Below are 9,453 nucleotides of genomic sequence, written 5' to 3'. Positions count from 1 at the left end.
TGCTACATCCGCAATCTTCGAGGAAGATGGCGATGAAGCTCCTACTTTCCCGCTCTCCGAAGAAGAACAAGAAGTCTTCGCCACTAGAAGCGGAAATGAGTATCACTACAATTATCCACCACCTAGTGAGCAGGGGGTGAATAAACGGGGACCAGCCAAAACTCTCACGGAGAAGGGGGTGATTACGAGTCCTACACCGGGCGAAGAGGCTCGAAAACTCCACAAATCTTCGATATAATGGCTCAACTAGCCAACATTCCAGCATGGATAACGCTGTATGAGTTGCTGTGGTTGTCCAAGGAAACCAGGGAGGCCTTGCAAGAAGCTTTGGCCAATTCAGAGGTGTTTCTGACTCAAATCAAGCCGGTGCCTGAAGAGCCAGAACCGTTGAGTCAACACTGCAATATAGCGACTAAGAACCTTTCCTGCATTACTTTCACCAAAGAGGATATGCAGACAAAGAATTCGAACCACGATCGACCGCTATACTTCATCGGGTACATTGGCTCCAGCAAAGTCAACCGAATACAAGTGGATCCGGGTTCTGCTGTGAGTATCATGCCGCTTCGCTTGATGCATAACCTCGGCATTACGGTTAGTAAGTTGGCGTCCACAGGCACTGTTATCTATGGATTCAACACTAGCGGGTCAAGACCCTTGGGTAAAATCCGGGTAAAGTGTTAAATGGGAGATTTGAAGACAGAAGTCACATGTTATGTGATCGATGCCGAGACTTCATATAACTTACTATTGGGTCGGCCTTGGATCCATAGTAACGTTATAATTCCCTCCACTCTCCATCAGTGTTTGAAATATGTCGACACTGATAATAAGGTTAGGACGGTGGTCGCGGATAAGCAACCATTCAAAGGGTATGAGAATTATTTCACCGATTCTCTCCTTTATGGTAATGAATCCGACACTGAATCATCAGCCCATTGCACGGACAGCGGAGAAGAAGCTGATACCGAGGCCGGATTTGATTACAATAGAGGTTATGTTTTAAACGACATTGTACCTTTTGTAATCAACCTTGACGATGAACAAACGTCAGAGGGCAGTTGTAACTGGCAACTTGCCAATAATGAAATAAATAACGATTTAGAGTACTCCCTGTCTCTTGATGATGTGATAAAAGAACTGTATGATACTCCCGATTTATATATGCCGCTCCGATCGTCCTATGTAACAAAGGAACGCCTCCAGCATTCTTTCGGAACAACCATGGTCATCCCGAACAAAATAAGAGGCGCAAAAGAAGTGATTTACGGTAAAGGAAAAAGCTCCCCAATGCCACATCATTTCTTAAGCGAAGATGAAGATGATGACAAACCTGGTCGACATCTATCCAAGTATAGTCCAGAAGCCCGCAAGCTCATGGAAAAACAGGGATATGATTTCACACTCGGAGAAGGTCTATACTTCGATCGAGGTCCTCGGAATCCAGCCAAAGCGGCACATGTACCAAAAGGGAAACCGGACGATTATTATAAATACAGACGAGGGTTAGCAGCCAAAGCGGCATATGTACCAAAAGGGAAACCCGATGATTATTATAAATACGGACGAGGGTTAGGGTATGAATCTTCTTCAGAAGACGAATGCTGCTGGTTAATTAATGACCAATCATCTAAGCAATACAAAGATGGAAATTCATCAGATGCCTCGGAATGGGATTCCGATATAAGTCTGGGGGAAGCTTTCAAAGCCCTAATGGCGAACATGGCTACAGCTGATCCGTCCACTGAACATGCAATATGGTGATAGGTTTGAACAGAGGGAACCCCCCACTGAAGATAAGATAGTCCAAGTTAACATGGGTGACGAGGCCAACCCAAAGCCTATATTCATCAGCGATAGTCTTCCCCTAAATGAGAAAGAGGAATTAATTGCTCTCATCAGGGAATATATTGATGTCTTCGCATGGAACTATGAAGACATGCCAGGGCTCGACCCCAATGTAGCAATGCACCGCCTCGATATCAAGCCGGATGCCAAACCTGTCAAGCAACAGCAAAGACGGTTTCGTCCGCAGATTATGCAAGCCATTGAGGCAGAGGTTAAGAAGTTGATCGAATCAGGATTTATCCGAGAGGAGCAACATCCAGACTGGTTAGCCAATATTGTTCCAGTCATGAAGAAGAACGGTAAAATCAGGATTTGTATCGACTTCAGAGACCTGAACACGGCATGTCCAAAAGACGACTTTCCTCGCCCAATCACAGATGTCATTATTGACAATACGTGCGGGTTTGAGAGAATGTCTTTCATGGATGGTTTTTCAGGATATAACCAAATCAAAATGCACCCAGATGACGAGAAGCATACAGCGTTCAGAACGCCCCTCGGTGTCTTTTGCTACACCGTGATGCCTTTCGGTCTAAAGAATGCAGGCGTCACATACCAGCGAGCAATGACTAAGATTTTCCAAGAACATCTCAGGAAAACAGTCGAATGCTACGTTGATGATTTGGTTGTAAAAAGCCGCAACAAAGAAGATCACATCAAGGACTTGAAGACGATGTTCGATCTCATGCGAAGTCATCAATTAAAGATGAACCCCACTAAATCCTTCCTTGAAATGTCCAGCGGAAAATTCCTTGGATTCGTCGTCACCACTAAAGGTATACATATCGATCCTGACAAGGTGAAGGCGATATACGAACTGCAACCCCCTAGAAATCTGAGAGAGCTCAGAGGATTGCAAGGGCGTTTAGCTTACATCCGGCGGTTCATTTCAAATCTTTCTGGGAAATGCCAACCATTCTCTAAACTGAACAAGAAAGGGGTGTCATTTATTTGGGACGACGACTGCCAAAAAGCATTCGAAGATATCAAAACATATCTGACGAATCCTTCTGTTCTCGTTGCGCCAAAATCTGGTAGACCGTTCTTGATTTATCTCAAGGCGATGAACCACTCGATAAGTGCTTTACTAGCACACGACGATGATAATGGTCACGAACAGGCAGTCTATTACCTAAGTAGGACCTTGATAGGCGCCGAGTCTCGGTATCCGATGATTGAGAAAGAATACCTCGCATTGGTATTCGCAATGCAAAAGATGCGGCATTACTTGGTTGGACAGACGATTTACGTCATTTCCAACGTTAATCCAGTACGGGTGTTTATGACGCAACCGGCCTCTATGAATTGGCGGTTAGCGAAATGGGCCCTTTTATTGTCCTAATATGATTTGCACTTCAAACAACAGAAGTCGATCAAAGGACAAGCGATTTGTGATCTTTTGGCGGCAAACCCGACCACAGATACGGCAGAAGTATATGATGACTTGCCGGATGAAACCCACGAGGTTAACACCACGTCGCACTTGATAGTCAACCAAGTCCGTGGAGAGTATGAAGTCAGGAACCAAGACCTGATCCCGTACCACCAGGAGGCCATCAAAATGGCAGACTCTTTTGAAGAATTCTTTATTGAATACATCCCTCGTCTCCAGAACGCTTATGCGGATGCACTGGCAGCACTAGCGATATCACTTGCACAACCTCCCGAATCTGAACTATTAGTCACAGTAAGGACGCATCAACTCTGCATACCCATATACGATATGGATGTTGAAGAGGAAGATGACGGAAACGTAAACGCCAAGGAGGTGAATTCAACCCAAATTGGGTCTGAGTCCCGAGATTGGCGTTTTCCTATCATTGACTACGTCCAGTATGGTATTTTGCCAGAGGATGTAAAAAAAAGAGAATCAATCCGCCGAAGAGCACCAAGATTCTTCTATAATACCGAGACCCATACATTATACCGTCGAGGGTACGATGGTTTGTTACTCCGATGCCTTTCGAACAAAGAAGCAGAAGAAGTTCTTAAGGAAGCACACGAAGGAGAATGTGGTGCGCATCAGCCCGGTTCCAAACTGTATGATCGCATCAGGAGAATGGGATATTTTTGGCCGACAATGGTTCGTGATGCAATCGAATACGCCCGAGAGTGTCATGCTTGTCAAATACATGCAAATTATATGCACCAACCACCAGAGCGTTTACACACGTCAACCACGTCTTGGCCGTTCGAGACATGGGGCATGGACATTGTCGGTCCTATTTTTCCCCCTTCAATCAAAGGTGATCGATTCATTCTCGCAATCACGGATTACTTTTCAAAGTGGGCTGAAGCAATTCCGCTTAAAGAAGTGAAGATGAACAACGTCTTCAGTTTTATCAAACATCGTGTCATATACCGACACGGCGTGCCAAGACGGATCATTCATGACAATGGTCCACAGTTCATAAGCAACGCCTTCGTCAGGTTTTGTGACAAGTTCAAAATTGAAGATATTTCGTCAACAGCTTACTATCCCGCTGCGAATGGACTAGCTGAGGCGTTTAACAAGACAATTATTAAAATCTTGTCAAAGCTCGTGAAGACCAATAAACGAGACTGGGACGATAAACTCGGTGAAGCACTTTGGGCTTATTGCACCACCATACGCACACCTATGGGAGCTACCCCATATTCGTTGGTATACGGATATGAAGCTGTGCTGCCATTGGAGATTCAAATCCCATCTTTTCGGATCGCTCTCGCAACTGAGATGACAACAGAAGAACAACATCAAAAACGTCTCGAAGAACTCGAGAGGTTTGATGAAAAGCGCTTGGAAGCTCAACAACAAATTGAGTTTTATCAAGCCCGAATATCTAGGGCTGTTAACAAAAGAGTCCGACAGAGAAGCTTCAAGGAAGGAGATCTGGTCCTCGCTGCTCGCCGACCGATAATCCTCAACTCCAAGAAGAAATGTAAATTTGAACCCAAATGGGAAGGACCGTTTTTGATAGACACAGTCTACTCGAACTGCGCATATCGCCTGATTACTCAAGAGGGCGCCAGGCAATTAATGCCAATAAATAGGAAGTTCCTGAAAAAGTACTACCCCTAGTACATTTAGGATAACCCATTTACCGGGAAGTTCCTTGAAGAATATTACACTTGATATTCTAGAGGATAACCCAAAATCATTTTCACCACCAAAATCCCTCACTGATCAATTTTAATTGACAGTGAGTCCACCAAAAATGTCTTTCCGGCCCTCTTGACTCTTTCCATGAACAAGAGGTCCACTTTCGGTTCAGAGTCCCCTTTCGATGAACAAAAGAACTCCCTTCTTTTTCTCTTTGGTTAAGCCTTCTCATGGTTATAACCGAAGTTGAAACTTCATTTCGATAAACGAAAAACTCATCTTCCGATTAGATAACCAAGCCTATAAAAGTTAAGTTTATCTAGATCTTCCAGATTCTTGGAGTGGAGATCCCACTTCTAGTTTCTTTTACGCTGGAAATAGAATATAAAATTCTTCCTTTCCTGAATCAGGGAATAGAATATAAAATTCTTCCTTCCTTGTATTCGGGTTCGCCTTCACCCTAAAAGAAGACCGGGAAATAGAATATAAAATTCTTCCTTTCCCGTACCAACCTTTTCCAAAATTTATCAATCTATGATTCATCCTAGGAAGTTTATCCCGAATCCTAAGTAGGGATAAGTCTGCGCCTAACACGCGCTGCCGGTTTAGTCTTTTTCCGTAGAAAAAGACACCACAATTCAATTCTGGGGTATTCTATCCTGAAACCTAAGCAAGGATAAGTCTGCGCTTAACCTGCGCTGCCGGTTAGTTCTTAACCGTTAAAAAGAACACCCGTTCACATATTCAACATTGTGGCAGGTTATTATTAATAACACCAAAATCCATGTCTTACACGCATGGGGAATTTCATCCTGAATCCTAAGAAAGGATATGCCGACGCCTAACACGCATCGCCGGTTTAGTCTTTCTTCGTGAAAAAAGACACCAGAGTTCGATTCTGGGGTATTTTATCCCGAAGCCTAAGTAGGGATAAGTCAGCGTCTAATACACGCTGTCGGGTAGCCTATTCCCGTAACAAGGGCGAAGTCTACGTATTCGAAGTCGTAGCGCCGAGTCTAAGAGAATTCACTCTCTTAGCACAACGTTACATGCGGAACGGATCTAGACAATCCGCATGCTAGTCCGATTCAAACGGTAGTCGGTAAAGGCTAATCAAATCCGTTGAAGGCTGGGGGTTAGCCAAAAATCCTAAAGTCAGCGCCTAACACGCGTCGCCGGGTAGTCTATTCCCGTGAGAAAGACGAAATCTACGTATTCAGTATCGTAGCACTAAGAGCGTTAACTCTCTTAGCACAACGTCACATGCAAAACGGATTTAATAATCCGCATGCTAGCCCGACTCAAACGGTAGTCGGTAAAGGCTAATCAAGTCCGTTGATGGCTGAGGGTTAGCCAAAAATCCTAAAGTCAACGCCTAACACGCTTCGCCGGGTAGCCTATTCTCGTAACAAATGGTAAAGCCTATGTATTCGACATCATAGCACAAAGTCTCAGAGAATTCACTCTCTTAGCACAACGTTACATGCGGAACGGATTTAGACAATCCGCATGCTAGCCCGACTCAAACGGTAGTTGGTAAAGGCTTATCAAACCCGTTGATGGCTGAGGATTTGCCAAAAATTCTATAAATGCAAGTCATTGACGCATCATCTTCATTAGTTGGTCTCGTGACTTGAGCATCCAACAATTTCAGGATAAGATCCATACATGCAGATGAATCAACTTTCATAGTTGGTCCTGCAACTCCGACATTTAAGACCGCCATGCTCTAATACCTCAAGAGCTTAAACTGTGTATACTCCAACAAATGTCAAGCGATTCGAAACCCTAGGTCAACGTCAGTCAACGCGTAACCCTAGGTCAACGCCAGTCAACGCGTTGCGATCAAAAAGTCAACGTACGACGTTCAAAACCCTAAGGTCAACGCCTATCAACGCGTAACCCTAGGTTAACGCCAGTCAACGCGTTGTGAGCAAAAAGTCAACACGAGTTAATATATCATGACGGAGATAGTCAGTTCAAAGTCAACTCGATGACACGAGCCAAACTCAACTCATCAGTTTTAGATTTGAGACTTCGACGATGGCCAGACGATAAACGCGGCGCCGGAAGGATTTTAGCTATTCGTCAAAGCATCAAATAGACTAAAAATCGAAGGAGTCAAGAATTGAAGCTAACTGCAGGTCCTTTACACTGACCAGGCTAAACCAGTCCTGAACCAGTCCTAAATCAGTCTTGAACCAGGTTGAATCAGTTCTGAACTAGTTTGAACCAGATTTGAACCAAAATTCAAATTGGAGCTGAACCGAGTATCGAAACGACTTCTAATCGACCGAGGATTCAGTCCCTTGTCTATTCTTTCCTCTCCCACACATTCGAAAGGGTCGGAAGATTTTTTGAGCCTAATTACTGCTTTTTTGGGTCATTATCAGGCTGGTTCAGCTTATTATCAGGCCGGTTCAGCTCATTCGGGCACGAAAAATACTCCAATAAGGTATACGAGTATAAACTGTTAGCCTCTTTGTTTTGATGATGTTTAACAAACAATTTACTACTAATGTTGTTTGTCTAGTATTTGTACATTCTTATGTATTGTAGACAAACAATGTTGTTGGATGATGGATGGAATAGCGCTTTAACGACGATATCAAATGGAGGTTGGCGGAATGTCGGGTTGAAGCCTTGCAATTCAAAGTTAAAGATCAAGTTCAAGCTTCATCCGCATGTGTACCAAGTTGAGCTACAATGAAGATCAAGATCAAGCTTGGGTAATCTAGTTTAGATTTTATATTATGTGTGTTAAGTACCTTAAGCTCAATATCATATACACACACGTATTTGGTTTCTATGTATATATATAGTTATATATATACATGCATGGTTTTGAGTTTTCATGCTTTGGACACACTTGCAAAATACATGAGTTTTCACAAATGGAAATTCAATTTGAGAAATTCTTTTTCTAACATGTTTGTTTTCATGTTTACAAACATTTCGCAAAGTTTCATCAAGTTTGGAATTGATTTGTTATGTTTAATGGAATTTACAAAATCATGTTTTTCGTTCGTGCATGTTCGTGCATGTTTTACAAAATAGATGAGTTTTCATAAATGGGAAGTGATATTCAAGAAATTCTTTCTTTGACATGTTTATCTACATGTTTAGAAACTTTCCTCAAAATTTTACTATTTTTGGAGTTGATTTACTGTGCCCAATTGATTTTACAAAATCGTATATGTTAACAGTTTTTCAGAAACTGTAAATTTGTGTTCAAATATTTATTTATCTCAACTGGGAAAAGATTTTTCAGAAATTATTTCTCTGACATGTTATTCTACATGTCTAGAACATTCCCACAAAATTTCATAATTTTTGGAGTTCATTTACTATTTTAAATTAATTTTACAAAACATCTGCGTACTGCTACAGTAACTCCGGTCGACCGGACCGGTCGACCGGAAATGTCTCTGGACGTTTTTCAGCTTTGCAGATGGCTCTCGGTCGACCGTACCGGTTGACCAAAGTACTGTAGCATCCGACCGTTGCTACGGTAACGGCTAGTTCTGTTTTTTTGTTTATTTTAATGTTTTGGGGGTGTTTTTATTGGTTTTTGGGGTTGTTTCATGAGCCTATATATACCCCATGCCCTCATACCTCTAAGGAGTTTTTAATCAAGTTTAATAAAGTTTTTAACAAGGGTTTTAGTTTGGTTTAAGTGTGTTTAAAAAGCTTTTAAGCAAATTGAGAGTTTGTTTTTGTGATTCAATTCTACAAGAGCTTGAGGAGATCATCTATTGGTGTTTGGGCATTCAACTATTCTCCCTCCAACTCTTGATATATTGAGAAGTTTTCTAAACTCTATTTCTAGCTTTTTTATATATTTGATTATCATTGTTATTAAGCTAGAACTACATTGAGTTTAGTTTTGATTTATATCTCTTTGTTCACACACAACCTTTTGAGCTTATTGTATTTACATTCATAGTATAATTTAGGGTTGTGGGTTTGTGACATTGAGAGTGAGCTTAATTGAGTTCTCACCTTGTTTTGAGAACAATCATTTGTCATATTTGTGCTTATTGTGAGAATCACTTTGTAATACACTTGTACACCGAGTGAGGAGTGTGTGGTAAGAGTCGGGGATCGTCCCAAGAGGAGTGGTGTCGGTTAACGTGCCTAGGAAGAGGTTGTAACCGAGCACTTGAGGGAGACACGGATAGGTCCAACACTTAGTGGGTGTAGAGTGTGATTGCAAGAGTGTGAGTTGTAGAGTTTTCGGTTAGCTAGAAAACCGAGTGTGTAGAAGAAGTTCCGGCTTCCAAACCGGATTGTGTTAGTGGATTTCTCCCCGGGAGTGGGGAGCGGAGACGTAGGACGGAAGGTCCGAACTCCGTGATCATATTGCTTGTTTGAGTGTGCTTTGGCGTTCATTCATATTTATGTTCATATCTTATATCGCCATTGTCATTAGCTCATTATCTATATCATCCACTATCTAGTTCATATTGTTTACCCTTGTGTTAGTTTATATATCCTTGCACATACATTGCATATATCTCTTT

This window comes from Asparagus officinalis, chromosome 4 (assembly GCF_001876935.1).
Source record: "Asparagus officinalis chromosome 4, Aspof.V1, whole genome shotgun sequence".
NCBI classification, from domain to species: Eukaryota; Viridiplantae; Streptophyta; class Magnoliopsida; order Asparagales; family Asparagaceae; genus Asparagus; species Asparagus officinalis.
This window is presented reverse-complemented; position numbering follows the sequence as displayed.